Source organism: Pseudophryne corroboree, unplaced genomic scaffold (genome assembly GCF_028390025.1).
Source record: "Pseudophryne corroboree isolate aPseCor3 unplaced genomic scaffold, aPseCor3.hap2 scaffold_907, whole genome shotgun sequence".
Classification (NCBI taxonomy): domain Eukaryota; kingdom Metazoa; phylum Chordata; class Amphibia; order Anura; family Myobatrachidae; genus Pseudophryne; species Pseudophryne corroboree.
Genome location: NW_026970487.1, coordinates 168,721 through 190,990, shown reverse-complemented (window position 1 = coordinate 190,990; position 22,270 = coordinate 168,721). Strand labels below are relative to the sequence as shown.

Here is a 22,270-nt window from a genome sequence, read left to right as displayed (position 1 = left end):
TAAGGATAAAGTGGACTACAGAAACTGATGCTCTAAACAAAGGAGAGAGAGAGAGAGAAAAGCACAAGGGAAAGTGGGCAATCGGAACACCATAGAGAGAGGAGAGATAGAAATGCCTGAAAAAGTAAAGGGGGTTGGGTATGGCATCCGGCGGTCGGGATTCCAGCAGTCACATGATACCTAATCCTAATCCTCTGGGGGGGTGGCGGATAGGGCTAACCCTCAGGGGGTGGCAGCTAGGACTAACCCCCCCCCCCCTCCTAGTGCCTTCCCTAACACCCGCTCCCCCGGTCCTAACCCTCCCTCCAATACTCGCCTTCGGGATGTTGGCTGTCTGTGTGCCGGCACCAGTCTCCCAAGTGGTGTCAGGATTCCAACATCGGTCAAATGACCGCCGGTATACCGTCTGCCGGGATGGTAAATGTATCCTGAGGACAGGTAGTGAGTGTGGAGGGATAGGTGGTTCAGTAAAATGTAACAGCTCAAACTGCGATCATTCACTGATAAATTGATTTATAGCTCTCCCTTTTTAACCATTGCAGTCATAAAAGCAATGTTTTTTAAACTTTTAAATAAAGCTTGTTAGCATCCCCAGCACACTGTATATGCTGGGAGATGTAGTTCTCAATATGAAAACATTTAATTACTGTATGAACTCTAATTCCCCAACTGAAACCTCTCACAAACACACACTCCTAAATCTAGTACACACACACACACATTTCCCCAGTACTGACAACTCTCATCACTTCCACACACTGACAACTCCCTCCTGCTCCTCTCCCCACTGACACTGACAGCTCCCTCACAGTCACACACATCCTCCACCCCCCCACCCCCCCCACACACACACTGATAGCACACATGCACAAATCCCCCCCTCCTCGACACTAACTGTCACGGACTGCTTGGGCAGCAGGGGGCAGGCTCTGGCTTGAAGTGCTGAAATTCAACAGCTCTCTCGAACTTGCAAGGCATGGCTGTGCAGCTGTCTCCAGCCATCTCCTTGCCCACTGTGTAATTTGTGGCGTTCTCTGATGTTCCCCGCTCTGCCTCTACAACCGGCACATAATGTACAGCAGTGGTGACTCCTGAGTATGGGCCTGGAGAACTCCGCCTACCGGGGGGTAGGGATTAATAATTTCAAAGGGGCAGAGCTAGGAGTGAAGCAGTGGACAGCAGTTGAGGGGCGTTTCAAACTGTAACAGGGTTGGGACAATTTCAGTATCCTTCCCTCACCGTCTAATTGGTCAGTCCCACGCTGATTGCCATAGCGCCCTTTCGAGACTGCAGAACTCTATCCCTTAGCCACGGTTGGCACAGCTGGATGGTGCCCCTGGCAAGTGCCATCCTGGCCAAGGGGTAGATACGCCCCTGAGGGTCAGGGCCAGCAACAGAAATCTCGGGGCCCAGTACACTGATATCTCTGGGGCCCCCTCAACCCCCCCTTAACTTGGCAGAGGGATCTTTAAAAAAAATGGAGCCTTTGACTCGGACCGTCAGTGAGGCCGGCAGGTGGTTTTCATACTGGGCTATCCAGCTCTTCGGTGGCGGTGGCAGGGACATTCAGAAAAGGGCCAGCACAGCAACATGCATAATAATGGCAATACAGTATGGACCACAGGGACTGGACAAAGTGATGGGGTAAAAGGAGGGGGGAGGGTTTAGTTGGCCTGTTAATTGTTTTCCTGCTTAAATTGAGCAGTTGGTGGATACACTTTAAAAAGCAATATTGGCACTGTGGCCCCATTATTTCTGTTCTTAATACTTGGAGCCCTGAACAAGTGTCCCCTTTGTCCCCCCTGTCACCGGGCCTGTTCAGGCGTTACCTATGGAGAAGCTGCGACATGACATCCTGGGACACGATACTGCACCATGCATCACCATTATATTTCAGTGTGCCTTGTCAATATTTAAATCTTGTTCTGTGTGACGTGAGTTGTAAATGGTTGAAAATCTCTGTGCTACAGTATCGTCACCATGTAGTTATAACAACACCGCAAAACCACCAAAAGACGTGTTTTGGTAGAGGGACTGCTGGAGGGGCCCATTGGGGCCCCCAGTTTGCTACCCCACCCCAGTATACCTGTGCTGTAGCCAGTGGAAGGGGCACTATCTTCCCGGTGATCTCTTCGGGAAGATGGTGCCGCACATAGAAAGCAAAGACTCTGGCTGCACTCTCCTGCCCTCGCTCTAAGCAAGGTGATCGGGCCACAAAAGGACCCCTGTCGGACCCCGGCCTGTGGGCCACAAAAGGATGCATTGGGGGCGGCATGCGGCCCATGGGTTTGACACCCCTGCCCTAGAGTATCAAAATTTGTTTCACGGCACCCCTAGGCCAAAGTTTTTTTTATTGAGAAATTCAGAAAAAAATATAAAATTAAGTAAATTGTGTTTATAGCATGTCATCCTCAGGTTCAGTTATGTTGTGAGGGAATGGTTTTGCCAATTTAATAAAGTATAAATAATTTTAATTGGTCCTGGACCACCAAACTATGCTACCAGTGCAAGAACCCCAGTTTGGAAACTACTGCCATAAAATAAACCTTTTTTGTTTTTTTTAAACTACATGTAATACACCTTAGATCTCAGTTCCTAAAAGGTTTTAAACCTTTGCATACAGTAAACTACACATATTTAAAAATCCTACACCGGGCACAAGTGCTCACGGGCCAATTTCATGGCAGTCTCGGATAGGAGGGCATTGTGGATTCACCAAGGGAATGCTGATGCTGACTCCAAGAAGAAAGGGAGTCTCTTCCCTATGAAGGTGAAGCCTTGTTTGGCGACGGCCTAGTTAATTTGATCTCGGCAGCTCCCGCAGGTAAGTCATCCTTCTTGCCCTATGTTCCCTCTCAACGGATGAAGACGCATCATTATCTGACGCAGTCATTTCGGCCCAATAGATATGCAAGAAGTTAAGATTCCCCTTTCTTTGCAGGTAGAGGAAGGAAAAGAGGGAAGAGGTCTGTAGCCTCTTCAAGATCGCAGGAGCAGAGATCGTCCTCTGCTTTTGCCAAATCCACTGCATGACGCTGGGGCTCTCTTGCAGGAGCCCGCACCAGTGGGGGGCACGTCTAAAACTCTTCAGTCAGTTCTGGATTCATTCGGACCTGGACTCGTGGGCTTTACAAATAGTGTCCCAAAGGTACAAACTGGGGTTTCAAGACGTTCCCCCTCACCGATTGTTCAAATCAGCCTTAGTCAGCAGGGAGAAGGTTTTTATTCAAGCCTCTTCGTGGTCCCGAAGCCGGACGGCTCAGTCAGACCAATCTTAAATCTGAAATCCCTTAATTTCTACCTAAAGAAATTCAATTTCAAGATGGAATCTCTCAGGGTAGTGATCTCCAGTCTGGGGGATAAAGGAGATTTCATGGTTTTGGTAGACATAAAGGATGCCTACTTATATGTTCCCATTTAGCCACTGCATCAAGCTACCTGAGGTTTGCAATTCAGGATTGTCATTACCAATTTCAGACGTTGCCGTTTGGTCTGTCCACGGCTCCGAGGATTTTCACCAGGGTGATGGCGGAAATGATGGTTCTCCTTCGCAAGCAAGGAGTCACAATTATCCCGTACTTGGATGATCTCCTGATAAAGGCGAGATCCAGGGACCAGTTGGTGCAAAACATCTACTCTCCCTGACAGTTCTTCAACAACATGGTTGGCTCCTAAACTTGCCAAAATCGCAGTTGGTCCCAATGACGCGGTTGTTGTTTTTGGGAGTGATACTGGACACAGAAGAGGTTTTCTTCTAGTGGAAAGGCTCTGGAGATCCAGAGTCTGGTCAAACAAATTCTGAAACCAGCAAGAGTGTTAATCCATCAATGCATTCAGTTGCTGGGGAAGATGGTTGCGGCCTACGAGGCCATTCAGTTTGGCAGGTTCCATGCCAGAGTGTTCCAGTGGGACCTGTTGGACAAGTGGTCCGGATCCCACCTACACATGCACCGGAGGATAATCCTGTCTTCCAAGACCAGAATCTCACTCCATTGGTGGCTGCACAGTTCTCACCACCTAGAGGGGCGATGGTTCGGGATCCAGGACGGGATCCTAGGGACCACGGATGCAACCCTCTGAGGCTGGAGAGCAGTCACACAGGGGGAAAACATCCAAGGAAGATGGTCAAGTCTTCCTTGGATGTTTTCATCTCCACATAAATGTTCTGGAGTTAAGGGCCATTTAATAACTGCAGACACAGTACGCACTGGGACGGGTGCCCAGCATCCTCTACGGACTAAGAGAAAAGGATTTACCGGTAGGTATTAAAATCCTATTTTCTCTAACGTCCTAGAGGATGCTGGGGACTCCGTAAGGACCATGGGGATAGACGGGCTCCGCAGGAGACATGGGCACTTTAAGAAAGACTTTAGTTCTGGGTGTGCACTGGCTCCTCCCTCTATGCCCCTCCTCCAGACCTCAGTTTGATACTGTACCCAGTGGAGACTGGGTGCTTTTCAGGAGCTCTCCTGAGCTTTCTGACAGAAAGTATTTTGTTAGGTTTTTCATTTTCAGGGAGCACTGCTGGCAACAGACTCCCTCATCGAGGGACTGAGGGGAGAGAAGCAGCCCTACTCTCTGAGTTGCAAGGTCCTGCTTCTTAGGCTACTGGACACAATTAGCTCCAGTGGGATTGGTACGCAGGATCTCACCCTCGCCGTCCGTCCCAGAGCCGCGCCGCCGTCCCCCTCGCAGAGCCGGAAGATAGAAGCCGGGTGAGTATGAGAAGAAAAGAAGACTTCAGAGGCGGCAGAAGACTTCATGATCTTCACTGAGGTAACGCACAGCACTGCAGCTGTGCGCCTTTGCTCCCATACACCTCACATACTCCGGTCACTGTAAGGGTGCAGGGCGCAGGGGGGGCGCCCTGGGCAGCAATATAAACCTCTTTCGCAAAAATATAACATATATACAGCTGGGCACTTTATATATGTATAAGCCCCCACCAATTTTACAGTTTAAGCGGGACAGAAGCCCGCCTCCGAGGGGGCGGGGCTTCTCCCTCAGCACTCACCAGCGCCATTTTTTCTCCACAGCACCGCTGAGAGGAAGCTCCCCGGACTCTACCCTGCTTATACCACGTTAGACAAGAGGGTTGAAAAGAGGGGGGGGGGGGGGGGCACATAATTCGCAAATTACATACAGCAGCACTACTGGGCAAACATTAAGTTACTGTTTTATTCCTGGGTTATATAGCGCTGGGGGGTGTGCTGGCATACTCTCTCTCTGTCTCTCCAAAGGGCCTTGTGGGGAAACTGTCTTCAGAAAAAGCATTCCCTGTGTGTGAAGTGTGTCGGTACACGTGTGTCGACATGTCTGAGGAAGAAGGCTATATTAGAGAGGAGCGGGAGCAAATGAATGTGGTGTCTCCGCCGACAGCTGATTGGATGGATATGTGGAATGTTTTAAATGCTAGTGTAAACTCATTGCACAAAAGATTAGACAAGGCAGAAGCTTTGGGACAGTCAGGGTTTCAACCCATGCCTGATCCTATGTTGCAGGGACTGTCAGGGTCTCATAAGCGCCCACTATCCCAGATTGTTGACACAGATACCGACACGGATTCTGACTCCAGTGTCGATTACGATGATGCAAAGTTACAACCAAAATTGGCAAAATCCATTCGATTTATGATTATGGCAATAAAAGATGTTTTGCACATCACAGAGGAACCCCCTGTCGCTGACAAGAGGGTACATATGTACAAGGGAAAGAAGCCTGAGGTAACCTTTCCCCCCTCACACGAGCTGAACGAGTTATGTGAAAAAGCTTGGGAATCTCCAGATAAAAGACTGCAGATTTCCAAAAGGATTCTTATGGCGTATCCTTTCCCATCAACGGATAGGTTACGATGGGAATCCTCCCCTAGGGTGGACAAAGCATTAACACGCTTATCCAAGAAGGTAGCCCTCCCGTCCCAGGATACGGCTACCCTCAAAGAGTGTGCTGACCGCAAACAGGAGATTACCCTGAAGTCCATTTATACACATTCAGGTACCTTACTCAGACCGGCAATTGCGTCGGCCTGGGTGTGTAGTGCTGTAGCGGCATGGACAAATACCTTATCTGAGGGGATGGATAGCCTAGACAAGGATACTATTTTATTGACCCTGGGGCATATAAGAGATGCTGTCCTATATATGTGTGTATGCAAACTACAGGTGGTGCTGCAGGGCCCACACCCTTTTACTTGTCTTGTAGAGCAGCTCTGAAGCTGTTACAGTGCCCAGCTGCTGCAAGAAATCAGCTTGAATGCTTCAGGGGCTTGGGCATGGCCAACATGAGCCCCACACCGAAGGAGGGTGGGGGTGTTTAATGCAAACTTGGGGTTATCCAAGCGCCGCAAAAGGCCGCCATGCCCTGCATGCCCCTTTTCTCTTTTCATATACAGATGAGGGTTCCAGCCAACTTTGGCCCACTGCTTGGATGACATCACCGTATGCAAATCCGTCTGCTGCAGACCTTCCCCCAGGAATGCTTGCAATAGTTGTTGCATATGGTTTAATGTCTGAGGGTGCTTCAGTATTAGGCAGCCTTCCGCCCTCCCATGTTCATCTGAAAAGATGTGGTCTCCCTGCAGTTGTTGTCCCCAGACGAGAGTTCCCTTGTGCTTCCTCAGTTAAATCTCCTTAACTTGACGGGGGTGTGCCCGAGCAGCCACCCTCCCCAGCCCTATCCCAACACATACTTATCTTGCATATGAGATCTCTTAATCATGAAGATAGTTCTCACAGGTTGAGGTTCATCCTGGCCCCGCTCCCCGCTGGAGAGCGCTGATGGGGACAGCAGCGGGGCTTCAGCAGAAGGGTGAGTACGTGTGGCCAGAGACCTCCCTTCCCATGTGCAGGCCTGCAGAGTCTGCCGCGCAGGATGGGGCATGTGGCACTCTCCCTCCCAGGGGCTCTTCCAGATGTAGCTCCTCAGCAGTATTTTTCCCGGGCTGCGCGGCGCTCTCCCCGACTGGCATCTGCCCTGGAACACTGCCTTCCTCAACGCAACATCAGCAGGGGGCCCTGGCCTCATCACCATCCCAGGTCTTTCTCATGTATGTATCATGTATGTGTGTGTGATATATGTATGAATCATATATGTTTGTGATATATATATATATATGTATCTATCTATCTATCTATCTATCTATCTATCTATCTATCTATCTATCTATCTATCTATCTATCGTATGTGTGTGTATATATATGTATCTATCATGTATGTATGTATCTATCTTGTATGTATCTATCTATCTATCTATCTATCGTGTGTGTGATATATGTATGTATCTATCATGTATGTGTTATATGTATGTATCACACCTTCCTCTATACATATACATACATACATACATACACACACACACACACACACACACCTATATCTGTACGTACACTGACATACACACCAACATCTATACATTAACACGCTGACCCCTAAACGTACACCAACGTACCCACACCTGCATCTATACCTACACATGCTGACACGTGGACGTACACCGGCTTACCCACATGTGAATCTATACATACATGTGCTGACACCTGGATATACACTGATGTACCCACACCTAACATCTATACATACACATGCTAACACCTGGACGTATACAGACGTACCCACATTTGCATCCATGCATATATAGATTTAGGTGTGTGTACGTCAGTGTACGTCCAGGTGTCAACGCGTGTATGTATAGATGCAGGTGTGGGTACGTCTGTGTATGTCCAGGTGTCAGAATGTGTATGTATAGATGCAGGTGTGGGAAGGTCAGTGTAGGTTCAGGTGTCAGCGCGTGTATGTATAGATGCAGGTGCTTGTATGTCCAGATGTCAGTGCATGTATGTATAGATGCAAGTGTGGGTACGTCGGTGTATGTCCATTTGTCAGCGCGTGTATATATAGATGCAGGTGCTTGTATGTTGGTGTATGTCCAGGTGTCAGCATGTGTATGTATAGATGCAGGTGTGGGAATGTTGGTGTATGTCCAGGTGTCAGGGCGTGTATGTATGGATATTAGGTGTGGGTACATCAGTGTATGTCCAGGTGTTAGCGCATGTATGTATAGATGTATATATACACACACATACGATAGATAGATAGATAGATAGATAGATAGATAGATAGATAGATAGATAGATAGATAGATATTATAAGGGCACGGTCGTGCCCTTATATTAAGGCTGAATCGAACAAACGGAATTCTCCCATAGGGAACTTCTGAGATGGGGGCATGGTGTTTGAGGGGCTACACCTCAAAACTGATTGGACGTACTGAGCTGAAATTTGGCATGGGCGTGTAGAATCGTCACCCGGTGCTGCATGCCAAATTTCAGGGCAAAATAATAAAAAATGAGGAATTGGGAGTAACCTAAAGTTCCAACTGTCAGTTTTTTTCTGTGGCTTCCTTTGTGGCTTTTTGACACCGTTTTCCTATAGAGTGAATTAGATATTTTTTGGGAAGGCATAACTCCGGATAGAGGACGAATTAAGACTTGGGGTTTGTTTTACTAGATAGAGTATGCCCCAGTGTAGTGCCTTTTGGGGTTGTGGTTTTTCAGAAAGTTATAGGGTTTTTTTAATTAAGAGAAATATGCCCCATTATAGAGATAGGGCTTTTCAATTTGTTGCGGCTGCGCAGTGGCCGCCAGGAGAGCGAGAGTGAGTGAGGGAAGGGGTCTCGTGCAGGCTGAGGTTATAAAAGTAGCTGCTGGCGGCGGGAGGAGAGCCAGCGGTTCCTGGGTGTGTGCACCTGCGGTCCCTTACAGACTGCAGCGACCCATTAGGACTGTGGAGGAGAGGGGTAGCGGCATAGCAGCCGCAGGCTTACCGAAAGTGCTCACTACTGAGCAATATGGTCCCCTTACCCGAAGTGGGAGCCGCAGCGGGAGGAATAGCTGGAGTTGCGCCGCAGGAGAAAGTCAGAGGACATCCAGAAGAGACATCCGGTGCAGCGCTGACTCCTGACTGACAGCGCTTGCCTACTGAGCGGTGTGGTACCCCCACACCTGAAGCGGGTGCGGGAGCGGCAGCGGCAGCCGGAGAAGACAGCTGTGCTGCACGGAAGAAGTCAGGCAGCAGCACCAGCGGGCTGAGGTGGGGAGGATCAGTATGGTCCCTTACGTGCGGCTCACATTCAGATCCATCCGGCTCCCTTCCCCTCCTCCCCTGCACCCTTAGCAGCCTGCCCCCACATCTCATTCACCCACCGCCGCAGACTCCTCCCCCACACGGTTATTATAATAAGGCCACCCCCCTACCCCCTTCCCTCCCTGCTGTGTGTCCAGCCACCCCCCCCCTCACCTGCTGTGTGTCCGGCCTACCCCCCCCTCACCTGCTGTGTGTCCAGCCCCCCCCCCTCACCTGCTGTGTGTCCAGCCCCCCCCCCTCACCTGCTGTGTGTCCGGCCTACCCCCCCCCCTCCCTGCTGTGTGTCCAGCCCCCCCCCCCCTCACCTGCTGTGTGTCTGGCCTACCCCCCCCCCCCTGCTGTGTCCAGCCCCCCCCCCCCTCCCTGCTGTGTGTCCGGCCTACCCCCCCCCCTCCCTGCTGTTTGTCCGGCCTACCCCCCCCCCCTGCTGTGTGTCCAGACCCCCCCCCCTCACCTGCTGTGTGTCCAGCCACCCCCCCCCTCACCTGCTGTGTGTCCGGCCTACCCCCCCCTCCCTGCTGTTTGTCCGGCCACCCTCCCCTCCCCTGCTGTGTGTCCGGCGGCCTACCCCCCCCCTCCCTGCTGTGTGTCCGGCCTACCCCCCCCCTCACCTGCTGTGTGTCCAGCCCCCCCCCTCACCTGCTGTGTGTCCAGCCCCCCCTCCTCCCCTGCTGTGTGTCCGGCCTACCCCCCCCTCCCTGCTGTTTGTCCGGCCACCCTCCCCTCCCCTGCTGTTTGTCCGGCCACCCTCCCCTCCCCTGCTGTGTGTCCGGCCACCCTCCCCTCCCCTGCTGTGTGTCCGGCCACCCTCCCCTCCCCTGCTGTGTGTCCGGCCTACCCCCCCTCACCTGCTGCGTGTCCAGCCCCCCCCTCACCTGCTGCATGTCCAGCCCCCCCCACCTGCTGTGTGTCCAGCCCCCCCCCCCTCACCTGCTGTGTGTCCAGCCCCCCCCCTCACCTGCTGTGTGTCCAGGCCCCCCCCCTCACCTGCTGTGTGTCCAGCCCCCCCCCCTCACCTGCTGTGTGTCCAGCCCCCCCTCACCTGCTGTGTGTCCAGCCACCCCCCCTCCCCTGCTGTGTGTCCGGCCTACCCCCCCCCCCCCTCTCTCCCTGCTGTTTGTCCGGCCACCCTCCCCTCCCCTGCTGTGTGTCCTGCCTACCCCCCCTCCCTGCTGTGTGTCCAGCCACCCCCCCCCTCACCTGCTGTGTGTCCGGCCTCCCCTCCCCCCCCTCCCCTCCCCTGCTGTTTGTCTGGCCACCATCCCCTCCCCTCCCCTGCTGTGTGTTCGGCAACTCCCCCCTCTTCCTGCTGTGTTCGGCCACCCCCTCCCTGCCGTGTGTCCGGTCACCCTCCCCTCACACACGCAGACACGCAGCGCCTGACACACACGCAGACACGCAGCGCCTGACACACACGCAGACACGCAGCGCCTGACACACACGCAGCGCCTGACACACGCAGAGCCTGACACACACGCAGCGCCTGACACACACGCAGACACGCAGCGCCTGACACACACGCAGACACGCAGTGCCTGACACACACGCAGACACGCAGCGCCTGACACACACGCAGCGCCTGACACACGCAGAGCCTGACACACACGCAGCGCCTGACACACACGCAGACACGCAGCGCCTGACACACACGCAGACACGCAGCGCCTGACACACACGCAGCGCCTGACACACACGCAGCGCCTGACACACACGCAGCGCCTGACACACACGCAGACACGCAGCGCCTGACACACGCAGACACGCAGCGCCTGACACACACGCAGACACGCAGCGCCTGACACACATGCAGACACGCAGCACCTGACAGACACGCACACACACACACAGCACCTGACACAGATATGCAGCGCCTGACACACACACGCAGACATACAGCGCCTGACACACACACACGCAGACATGCAGCACCTGACACACACATGCAGCACCTGACAGACACACACACCCACACACACACACACAGACATGCAGCACCTGACACACCCACACACACACACACATGCATCACCTGACACACCCACACACAGACATGCATCACCTGACACACCCACACACATATACAGACATGCAGCACCTGACACACACACACACACACACACACACACACACAGACATGCAGCGCCTGACACACACACACATACAGACATGCAGCACCTGACACACACACACACATACAAACATGCAGCACCTGACACACACACACACACACACACACACGCAGCACCTGACACACATATATACATGTGGCATTTAACGCACACATGCACAGCACCTGACACACAATCATATACACTCAGTGCACCTAACACACACATACACTCGCAGCACCTCACACACACTCGTATACACACGCAGCACCTGCCACTCCCACATACATGAACAGCACCTGAAACACACATACACGCGCAGCACCTGACAGTCACACACATACAGATGCGACAGCTGACACAAACACATACACGCTCAACACCTGACACCCACGTGGCAGCTGACGCATACAAATGCAGCACCTGAAATACACACATATACACGTGCAGCACCTGAGACACACACATACACGTACAGCACCTGAGACACACACACACACATGTATGTACACGCGCGGCTCCAGGCACACACATACGTACGTACACACGCGGCACTTGACACACACACGTACACGCGCGGCACCTGACACAAACACACACACACACACGTACGTACATGTGTGGCACCTGACACACACACGTATGCACACGTGTGGCTCCTGACACACACGCGCGTTGCTCCTGACACACACACATGTACGTACGCGCTCGGCTCCTGACACACACACGTATGTATACGCGCGGTACCTGAAACCTACACGTATGTACGTATACGTGCGGCTCCTAACACCCTCACGCATGTACACGCGTGGCTCCTGGCACACTGGCACACACACACACACACACGCGCGGCACCTGACACATACACGCGTGTACGTACACACATGCACAGCACCTGACATACACACATGTAGGTACGCGCCACCTGACACACACACACACACACACACGTACACGCACGACACCTGACACACACGTACGTACGCGCACGGCACCTGACACACACGTACATACTAGTGATGAGTGGGTTCGGTTCGTCGGAATCCGGACCCCCCGAACTTCACCCATTTTACATGGGTCCGAGGCAGGTTCGAACCTTCCCGCCTTGCTCGGCTAACCCGAGCGCGCCCGAACGTCATCATCCCGCTGTCGGATTCCCGCGAGATTCGGATGTCTGCATTCGTGGAAAGGGGTCCCATGTGTAAACATGGGACCCCTTTCAGTCCGTCTGGTCCGGGTGTTCGGTTTGTTGTTTTGCCAAGTACGTGGAGTTAATCTGGAACCTGGATCAGGTGAGTATAATTATCTTTTATTTTCAGGTACCCGTGGATTCTACTTGGAGAAGAGGACCGACTGCTTCGTGTCAACATAGGTAAGTATGTGTGTGTCGGCAGGTGTGAAATAAAGTTATACTTTCACGGTGTCTGTGTCCTGTTTTTATTTGGGTATTTTTCCCCCAGTAGAACTACAGGTACCAGCGGGCACGTTTTTCTCCCGCATGCTGGTACTTGTGGTTCTCAAAGTACCAGATTGCGGGGGAGGCTTGCTGGGACTTGTAGTACTACTGGAAAAAACAATATTCTTTCAATTTTCTCAAGGCTATCACCCTCCCATCCGCAGCCCTTGGATGGGGGGACAGCCTTGGGCTTCACCCCTGGCCCTTGGGTGGCTGGGGGGGGACCCCTTGATTGAAGGGGTCCCCACTCCCCCAGGGTACCCCGGCCAGGGGTGACTAGTTGGATATTTAATGCCACGGCCGCAGGGCACTGTATAAAAGTGACCCCCGGCTGTGGCACTATCTGTCCAGCTAGTGGAGCCCGATGCTGGTGTAAAAATAATGGGGGACCCTACTCTTTTTGTCCCCCGTATTTTTTGCACCAGCACCAGGCGCAGAGCCCGGAGCTGGTTTTAAAAATACGGGGGATCCCCTGTCCGTTTTTCCCCCGGATTTTTAGAACCAGGACCGGATCGAAGAGCCCGAGGCTGGTTATGCTTTGGAGGGGGGACCCCACGCAATTTTTCTTTTCCGGGTTTTTCACATTCCATTTAAAAAAAAAATAATAATAATAATAATCTTTTAAAAAATATATAAATAATACTTGTGCCTCCAAAAAAGACAAACCAAGTACCTAATCCCTTCTAATATAAATAGATATGCTATTACCCCAAAAAAATATTATTTTTTATTAGATTCCGCCTGCAAAGTGTGGCGGATTGAAAATGACGAATTTACTGTTTAAAAGCACTGTTGTCGAATTTACAAACTTCAATTGAATATACTTTTGTTGAATTGCCGCATTTGTACCATTGCAGAAAATCGAATTTGTCAAATGTCGAATTTTAAAAAGTCGAATTTTGAAAGGATGCAAGAATAGGCCCCGCCCCCTTCTTCACATCAGCCGTCCCCTTCTACCCCTGTACCTTGCTCTCTCCTGTCTGTGCTCTCTCCCGTCTGTAGGACTAGGCCCCGTCCCCTTCTTACCCTCCAGTGACTGCTCTCTCCTGACAAGTGGACCAGGCCTGCCCCCTACACGCTGCTGGTGTCTTCATTGTTACTTGGTCTGGAGCTCCGTTGGGGAGAGAACTCACGTGAGCTCATTAAGAATGAGGAACTGGGATGTTTTAATTTTATTGTGAGTAGTGTACTGTGGTGATGTAGTATGTTGTATGGGGGGTATAGTGTAACTATGAAGTGCAGCATATGGGAGGGCTATAGCATAGTGATGTAGTGTGGCATATGGGGGGTGGTAGCGCATAGGCGTGCGAACAGGGGGTGCCTGGTGCGCACAGGCACTCCCTAATGTCCAGCACCGCTGCACGATACGCTTGCTGTGGCACAGTGATCGCTGAGTGTGTGATCGGTGGAGCCTAGCCTGTAGCTCATTTCCGTACCTCCCACCACCGCTGCGCCCGCCCCCCCTCTGCCTGCTGCTAATACTATGCTGAGTGCATTCGTCGGCGGCCTCACTGGGGGGACTGGTGTCACCTTGCAATGTGACGTGGTGATGTCCGCCTATGCTCTCCTCCCGCCCACCCGTGCTTTCCTCCCGCTGCGGTCTCTCAGTCCTAGTGTGCCGCGGCTGCCACACCACTGGCAGTGTTCCTCTAGGGGGGACTGGGAGCCGCCGGCAGACACATTCTGCTGAGACTTACTTGTCAGTGCGGGTTCCGGATGGCAGGCGGCGGGTGGGAGGGCAGACGGGGAGCAGGTGTCACAAGGAGTGTGTGGGTAACTAAATCACAATACTTCCGCTCAACGTGGCACTGCTGGTCCTTCATCTCCCATGTCTCTTCACCAGGTGGCGGGCGGCCCGGAAATTAAGTGATGTGTTGTGCAGCAGTCAGTGTGAAGTGACTGTGAGTAACACTGATGGTGCTGATGATGCTGCTGCAGAATCGGGAAGCAATTAATTCATAAATATAATGTACTCAGTGTATTATACATACATAAACATGTACATACGTGTATTTGTGTATACATGTATATACATGAGTGTGTGTGCATATATATATATATATACAGCCAGTTCCCAGGAACAAAAGTCCTCCCCCGCTTCCGCTAAGTCCACAGCATGACGCTGGGGCTCCACTGGTGGAGCCAGGTGCGGTGGGGGCCCGTCTCAAGTGCTTCAGCAATCAGTGGGCTTGCTCACAGGTGGATCCCTGGATTCTACAAGTAGTGTCTCAGGGATTCAAGCTGGAATTCGAGACGTCTCCCCCTCGCCGTTTCCTAAAATCTGCCTTGCCAACATCTCCCTTGGACAGGGAGGCTGTGATAGAGGCAAATTCACAAGCTGTATTTGCAGCAGGTGATAGTCAAGGTACCCCTCCTTCAACAAGGAAGGGGTTACTATTCCACAATGTTTGTGGTACCGAAACCGGACGGTTCGGTGAGACCCATTTTAAATCTTTGAACACGTATATAAAACGGTTCAAGTTCAAGATGACCCTTAGTTCGCATTAAACACCCCCACCCTCCTTCGGTGTGGGGCTCATGTTGGCAATGCCCCAGCCCCTGAAGCATTCAAGCTGATTTCTTGCAGCAGCTGGGTACTGTAACAGCTCCAGAGCTGCTCTGTGAGGCAAGTAAAAGGGTGTGGGCCCTGCAGCACTACCTGTAGTTTGCATTGTGTGTTGGAAGGAACAAAGTAAGCAGACGGGAGAAGTCAGGATAGTGCGCAAGGGCATAGAAGGGAGCGGCTCAAGAAAAGAGAAGTGGAAACAGACAGCAAACTAGGCTGGAGAGAGACCTGAGACAAAGAGATCTGAATTATACGAGAGACGGCCAGGGGAAACACAAATTATGCAGTCAAGTTTCCCACATTTGGGGAAATCACAGGGGCAGCACACCCAGAGTGCAATGGGTGAGCCTTGCCCTGGGAGAAGCACCTACATGATCATAGTATCTCACCTGGCAGGTAAGTAGGAGTTGGGCTAGAGCTGGGGAGGGTCGCTGCTCGGGTACCCCCCTGTCAAGTGAAGGAGATCCAACTGAGGCAGCACAAGGGAACTCTCGAAAGAGGAACAAGGCTAGAGGAAGATCTGAGACAAAGAAATCTGATTTTTACCAGAGTTGACCAGAAGAAAGCACAAACACAGTCCCCCACTACCACAAATAATGCAGTCAAGTTTCCCACATTTGGGGAAATCACAGGGGCAGCACACCCAGAGTGCAATGGGAGAGCCTTGCCCTGGGAGAAGCACCTTCCTGATCATAGTTTCTCACCTGGCAGGTAAGTAGGAGTTGAGCTAAAGCTGGGGAGGGTCGCTGCTCGGGCACCCCCCTGTCAAGTGAAGGAGATCCAACTGAGGCAGCACAAGGGAACTCTCGAAAGAAGAACAAGGCTAGAGGAAGATCTGAGACAAAGAAATCTGACTTTTACCAGAGCTGACCAGAGGAAAGCACAAACACAGTCCCCCTCTACCACAAATAATGCAGTCGAGTTTCCCACATTTGGGGAAATCACAGGGGTCATCATACCCAGAATGCAATGAATGAACCTCACCCTGGGAGAACAATCTTCATGACCATGATATCTCCTATGCAAAATAAGTATGATTTGGGATAGGGCTGGGGAGGGCCGCTGCTCAGGCACATCTCTGTCAAGTAAAGGCGATTCAACTGAGGCAGCACAAGGGAACTCTCATCTGGGGACAACAACTGCTGGGAGAACACATATTTTCAGATGAACATGGGAGGGCAGAAGGCTGCCTAATACTGAAGCACCCCCAAACAACAAACCAAATGCAACAACTAGTACAAGCATTCCTGGGGGAAGGCCTGCAGCAGATGGATTTGCATATGGTGATGTCATCCAAGCAGTGGGTCAAAGTTGGCTTCAACCCTCGTCTGCATATGAAAAGAAAAAAGGGATGTGCAGGACATGGCGTCCTTTTGTGGCGCTTGGATGACCCTTAATTCGCATTAAACATCTCCACCCTCCTTCGGTGTGGGGCTCATGTTGGCTATTCCCCAGCCCCTGAAGCATTCAAGATGATTTCTTGCAGCAGCTGGGCACTGTAACAGCTCCAGAGCTGTTCTGTAAAGCATGTAAAAGGGTGTGGGCCCTGCAGCACTACCTGTAGTATGCATTGTGCATTGGAAGGCACAAAGTAAGCAGACGGGAGAGGTCAGGATAGTGCGCAAGGGCATAGAAGGGAGCGGCTCAAGAAAAGAGAAGTGGAAACAGACAGCAAACTAGGCTGGAGAAAGACCTGGGACAAAGAGATCTGAATTATACGAGAGCCGACCAGAGGAAACACAAATTATGCAGTCAAGTTTCCCACATTTGGGGAAATCGCAGGAGCAGCACACCCAGAGTGCAATGGGTGAGCCTTGCCCTGGGAGAAGCACCTTCCTGATCATAGTATCTCACCTGGCAGGTAAGTAGGAGTTGGGCTAGAGCTGGGGAGGGTCGCTGCTCGGGCACCCCCCTGTCAAGTGAAGGAGATCCAACTGAGGCAGCACAAGGGAACTCTCGAAAGAAGAACAAGGCTAGAGGAAGATCTGAGACAAAGAAATCTGACTTTTACCAGAGCTGAGCAGAGGAAAGCACAAACACAGTCCCCCACTACCACAAATAATGCAGTCGAGTTTCCCACATTTGGGGAAATCACAGGGGTCAGCATACCCAGAATGCAATGAATGAACCTCACCCTGGGAGAACAATCTTCATGACCATGGTATCTCCTATGCAAAATAAGTATGATTTGGGATAGGGCTGGGGAGGGCCGCTGCTCAGGCACATCTCTGTCAAGTAAAGGAGATTCAACTGAGGCAGCACAAGGGAACTCTCATCTGGGGACAACAACTGCAGGGAGAACACATATTTTCAGATGAACATGGGAGGGCAGAAGGCTGCCTAATACTGAAGCACCCCCAAACAACAAACCAAATGCAACAACTAGTGCAAGCATTCCTGGGGGAAGGCCTGCAGCAGATTGATTTGCATATGGTAATGCCATCCAAGCAGTGGGTCAAAGTTGGCTTCAACCCTCGTCTGCATATGAAAAGAGAAAAGGGGCGTGCAGGGCATGGCGGCCTTTTGCGGCGCTTGGGTGACCCTTAGTTCGCATTAAACATCTCCACCCTCCTTCGGTGTGGGGCTCATGTTGGCAATGCCCCAGCCCCTGAAGCATTCAAGCTGATTTCTTGCAGCAGCTGGGTACTGTAACAGCTCCAGAGCTGCTCTGTGTGGCAAGTAAAAGGGTGTGGGCCCTGCAGCACTACCTGTAGTTTGCATTGTGTGTTGGAAGGCACAAAGTAAGCAGACGGGAGAAGTCAGGATAGTGCGCAAGGGCATAGAAGGGAGCGGCTCAAGAAAAGAGAAGTGGAAACAGACAGCAAACTAGGCTGGAGAGAGACCTGAGACAAAGAGATCTGAATTATACGAGAGACGACCAGGGGAAACACAAATTATGCAGTCAAGTTTCCCACATTTGGGGAAATCACAGGGGCAGCACACCCAGAGTGCAATGGGTGAGCCTTGCCCTGGGAGAAGCACCTACATGATCATAGTATCTCACCTGGCAGGTAAGTAGGAGTTGGGCTAGAGCTGGGGAGGGTCGCTGCTCGGGTACCCCCCTGTCAAGTGAAGGAGATCCAACTGAGGCAGCACAAGGGAACTCTCGAAAGAGGAACAAGGCTAGAGGAAGATCTGAGACAAAGAAATCTGATTTTTACCAGAGTTGACCAGAAGAAAGCACAAACACAGTCCCCCACTACCACAAATAATGCAGTCGAGTTTCCCACATTTGGGGAAATCACAGGGGTCAGCATACCCAGAATGCAATGAATGAACCTCACCCTGGGAGAACAATCTTCATGACCATGGTATCTCCTATGCAAAATAAGTATGATTTGGGATAGGGCTGGGGAGGGCCGCTGCTCAGGCACATCTCTGTCAAGTAAAGGAGATTCAACTGAGGCAGCACAAGGGAACTCTCATCTGGGGACAACAACTGCAGGGAGAACACATATTTTCAGATGAACATGGGAGGGCAGAAGGCTGCATAATACTGAAGCACCCCCAAACAACAAACCAAATGCAACAACTAGTGCAAGCATTCCTGGGGGAAGGCCTGCAGCAGATTGATTTGCATATGGTAATGCCATCCAAGCAGTGGGTCAAAGTTGGCTTCAACCCTCGTCTGCATATGAAAAGAGAAAAGGGGCGTGCAGGGCATGGCGGCCTTTTGCGGCGCTTGGGTGACCCTTAGTTCACATTAAACATCTCCACCCTCCTTCGGTGTGGGGCTCATGTTGGCAATGCCCCAGCCCCTGAAGCATTCAAGCTGATTTCTTGCAGCAGCTGGGTACTGTAACAGCTCCAGAGCTGCTCTGTGAGGCAAGTAAAAGGGTGTGGGCCCTGCAGCACTACCTGTAGTTTGCATTGTGTGTTGGAAGGCACAAAGTAAGCAGACGGGAGAAGTCAGGATAGTGCGCAAGGGCATAGAAGGGAGCGGCTCAAGAAAAGAGAAGTGGAAACAGACAGCAAACTAGGCTGGAGAGAGACCTGAGACAAAGAGATCTGAATTATACGAGAGACGACCAGGGGAAACACAAATTATGCAGTCAAGTTTCCCACATTTGGGGAAATCACAGGGGCAGCACACCCAGAGTGCAATGGGTGAGCCTTGCCCTGGGAGAAGCACCTACATGATCATAGTTTCTCACCTGGCAGGTAAGTAGGAGTTGGGCTAGAGCTGGGGAGGGTCGCTGCTCGGGTACCCCCCTGTCAAGTGAAGGAGATCCAACTGAGGCAGCACAAGGGAACTCTCGAAAGAGGAACAAGGCTAGAGGAAGATCTGAGACAAAGAAATCTGATTTTTACCAGAGTTGACCAGAAGAAAGCACAAACACAGTCCCCCACTACCACAAATAATGCAGTCGAGTTTCCCACATTTGGGGAAATCACAGGGGTCAGCATACCCAGAATGCAATGAATGAACCTCACCCTGGGAGAACAATCTTCATGACCATGGTATCTCCTATGCAAAATAAGTATGATTTGGGATAGGGCTGGGGAGGGCCGCTGCTCAGGCACATCTCTGTCAAGTAAAGGAGATTCAACTGAGGCAGCACAAGGGAACTCTCATCTGGGGACAACAACTGCAGGGAGAACACATATTTTCAGATGAACATGGGAGGGCAGAAGGCTGCCTAATACTGAAGCACCCCCAAACAACAAACCAAATGCAACAACTAGTGCAAGCATTCCTGGGGGAAGGCCTGCAGCAGATGGATTTGCATATGGTGATGTCATCCAAGCAGTGGGTCAAAGTTGGCTTCAACCCTCGTCTGCATATGAAAAGAAAAAAGGGATGTGCAGGGCATGGTGTCCTTTTGTGGCGCTTGGATGACCCCTCCTTCGGTGTGGGGCTCATGTTGGCTATGCCCCAGCCCCTGAAGCATTCAAGATGATTTCTTGCAGCAGCTGGGCACTGTAACAGCTCCAGAGTTGCTCTGTAAAGCATGTAAAAGGGTGTGGGCCCTGCAGCACTACCTGTAGTATGCATTGTGCGTTGGAAGGCACAAAGTAAGCAGACGGGAGAGGTCAGGATAGTGCGCAACTGCATAGAAGGGAGCGGCTCAAGAAAAGAGAAGTGGAAACAGACAGCAAACTAGGCTGGAGAAAGACCTGAGACAAAGAGATCTGAATTATATGAAAGCCGACCAGAGGAAACACAAATTATGCAGTCAAGTGTCCCACATTTGGGGAAATCGCAGGAGCAGCACACCCAGAGTGCAATGGGTGAGCCTTGCCCTGGGAGAAGCACCTTCCTGATCATAGTATCTCACCTGGCAAGTAAATAGGAGTTGGGCTAGAGCTGGGGAGGGTCGCTGCTCGTGCACCCCCCTGTCAAGTGAAGGAGATCCAACTGAGGCAGCACAAGGGAACTCTCGAAAGAAGAACAAGGTTAGAGGAAGATCTGAGACAAAGAAATCTGACTTTTACCAGAGCTGACCAGAGGAAAGCACAAACACAGTCCCCCACTACCACAAATAATGCAGTCGAGTTTCCCACATTTGGGGAAATCACAGGGGTCAGCATACCCAGAATGCAATGAATGAACCTCACCCTGGGAGAACAATCTTCATGACCATGGTATCTCCTATGCAAAATAAGTATGATTTGAGATAGGGCTGGGGAGGGCCGCTGCTCAGGCACATCTCTGTCAAGTAAAGGAGATTCAACTGAGGCAGCACAAGGGAACTCTCATCTGGGGACAGCAACTGCAGGGAGAACACATATTTTCAGATGAACATGGGAGGGCAGAAGGCTGCCTAATACTGAAGCACCCCCAAACAACAAACCAAATGCAACAACTAGTGCAAGCATTCCTGGGGGAAGGCCTGCAGCAGATTGATTTGCATATGGTAATGCCATCCAAGCAGTGGGTCAAAGTTGGCTTCAACCCTCGTCTGCATATGAAAAGAGAAAAGGGGCGTGCAGGGCATGGCGGCCTTTTGCGGCGCTTGGATGACCCCTAGTTCGCATTAAACACCTCCACCCTCCTTCGGTGTGGGGCTCATGTTGGCTATGCCCCAGCCCCTGAAGCATTCAAGCTGATTTCTTGCAGCAGCTGGGCACTGTAACAGCCACAGAGCTGCTCTGTAAGGCAAGTAAAAGGGTGTGGGCCCTGCAGTACTACCTGTAGTTTGCATTGTGCATTGGAAAGCACAAAGTAAGCAGACGGGAGAAGTCAGGATAGTGCGCAAGGGCATAGAAGGGAGCGGCTCAAGAAAAGAGAAGTGGAAACAGACAGCAAACTAGGCTGGAGAGAGACCTGAGACAAAGAGATCTGAATTATACGAGAGCCGACCAGGGGAAACACAAATTATGCAGTCAAGTTTCCCACATTTGGGGAAATCGCAGGAGCAGCACACCCAGAGTGCAATGGGTGAGCCTTGCCCTGGGAGAAGCACCTTCATGATCATAGTATCTCACCTGGCAGGTAAGTAGGAGTTGGGCTAGAGCTGGGGAGGGTTGCTGCTCGGGTACCCCCCTGTCAAGTGAAGGAGATCCAACTGAGGCAGCGCAAGGGAACTCTAGAAAAAAGAACAAGGCTAGAGGAAGATCTGAGACAAAGAAATCTGACTTTTACCAGAGCTGACCAGAGGAAAGCACAAACACAGTCCCCCACTACCACAAATAATGCAGTCGAGTTTCCCACATTTGGGGAAATCATAGGGGTCAGCATACCCAGAATGCAATGAATGAACCTCACCCTGGGAGAACAATCTTCATGACCATGGTATCTCCTATGCAAAATAAGTATGATTTGGGATAGAGCTGGGGAGGGCCGCTGCTCAGGCACATCTCTGTCAAGTAAAGGAGATTCAACTGAGGCAGCACAAGGGAACTCTCATCTGGGGACAACAACTGCAGGGAGAACACATATTTTCAGATGAACATGGGAGGGCAGAAGGCTGCCTAATACTGAAGCACCCCCAAACAACAAACCAAATGCAACAACTAGTGCAAGCATTCCTGGGGGAAGGCCTGCAGCAGATGGAT

At 51.5% G+C, this 22,270-nt stretch overlaps 12 non-coding genes and 1 pseudogene across 12 annotated transcripts; all 13 read right to left on the bottom strand.

Annotated features, from left to right (window-relative positions):
- Positions 1-15,533: 15,533 nt before the first annotated feature.
- LOC135045394 (U1 spliceosomal RNA) lies at positions 15,534-15,675 on the bottom strand (annotated as a pseudogene).
- A 152-nt stretch (positions 15,676-15,827) lies between these two features.
- On the bottom strand, positions 15,828-15,990 carry LOC135045378 (U1 spliceosomal RNA). Its single transcript, XR_010237854.1, has one exon. It is a non-coding gene; the product is annotated as a U1 spliceosomal RNA (small nuclear RNA).
- A 152-nt stretch (positions 15,991-16,142) lies between these two features.
- On the bottom strand, positions 16,143-16,306 carry LOC135045379 (U1 spliceosomal RNA). The gene has a single exon (XR_010237855.1). It is a non-coding gene; the product is annotated as a U1 spliceosomal RNA (small nuclear RNA).
- Positions 16,307-16,977: 671 nt separating this feature from the next.
- Positions 16,978-17,140, bottom strand: LOC135045384 (U1 spliceosomal RNA). Its single transcript, XR_010237860.1, has one exon. It is a non-coding gene; the product is annotated as a U1 spliceosomal RNA (small nuclear RNA).
- A 152-nt stretch (positions 17,141-17,292) lies between these two features.
- LOC135045370 (U1 spliceosomal RNA) lies at positions 17,293-17,456 on the bottom strand. Its single transcript, XR_010237846.1, has one exon. It is a non-coding gene; the product is annotated as a U1 spliceosomal RNA (small nuclear RNA).
- Positions 17,457-18,127: 671 nt separating this feature from the next.
- Positions 18,128-18,290, bottom strand: LOC135045393 (U1 spliceosomal RNA). Its single transcript, XR_010237869.1, has one exon. It is a non-coding gene; the product is annotated as a U1 spliceosomal RNA (small nuclear RNA).
- Positions 18,291-18,442: 152 nt separating this feature from the next.
- Positions 18,443-18,606, bottom strand: LOC135045377 (U1 spliceosomal RNA). The gene has a single exon (XR_010237853.1). It is a non-coding gene; the product is annotated as a U1 spliceosomal RNA (small nuclear RNA).
- Positions 18,607-19,277: 671 nt separating this feature from the next.
- Positions 19,278-19,440, bottom strand: LOC135045392 (U1 spliceosomal RNA). Its single transcript, XR_010237868.1, has one exon. It is a non-coding gene; the product is annotated as a U1 spliceosomal RNA (small nuclear RNA).
- Positions 19,441-19,592: 152 nt separating this feature from the next.
- On the bottom strand, positions 19,593-19,756 carry LOC135045376 (U1 spliceosomal RNA). Its single transcript, XR_010237852.1, has one exon. It is a non-coding gene; the product is annotated as a U1 spliceosomal RNA (small nuclear RNA).
- A 646-nt stretch (positions 19,757-20,402) lies between these two features.
- LOC135045391 (U1 spliceosomal RNA) lies at positions 20,403-20,565 on the bottom strand. The gene has a single exon (XR_010237867.1). It is a non-coding gene; the product is annotated as a U1 spliceosomal RNA (small nuclear RNA).
- A 152-nt stretch (positions 20,566-20,717) lies between these two features.
- LOC135045369 (U1 spliceosomal RNA) lies at positions 20,718-20,881 on the bottom strand. The gene has a single exon (XR_010237845.1). It is a non-coding gene; the product is annotated as a U1 spliceosomal RNA (small nuclear RNA).
- A 671-nt stretch (positions 20,882-21,552) lies between these two features.
- Positions 21,553-21,715, bottom strand: LOC135045386 (U1 spliceosomal RNA). The gene has a single exon (XR_010237862.1). It is a non-coding gene; the product is annotated as a U1 spliceosomal RNA (small nuclear RNA).
- Positions 21,716-21,867: 152 nt separating this feature from the next.
- On the bottom strand, positions 21,868-22,031 carry LOC135045372 (U1 spliceosomal RNA). The gene has a single exon (XR_010237848.1). It is a non-coding gene; the product is annotated as a U1 spliceosomal RNA (small nuclear RNA).
- Positions 22,032-22,270: the final 239 nt, after the last annotated feature.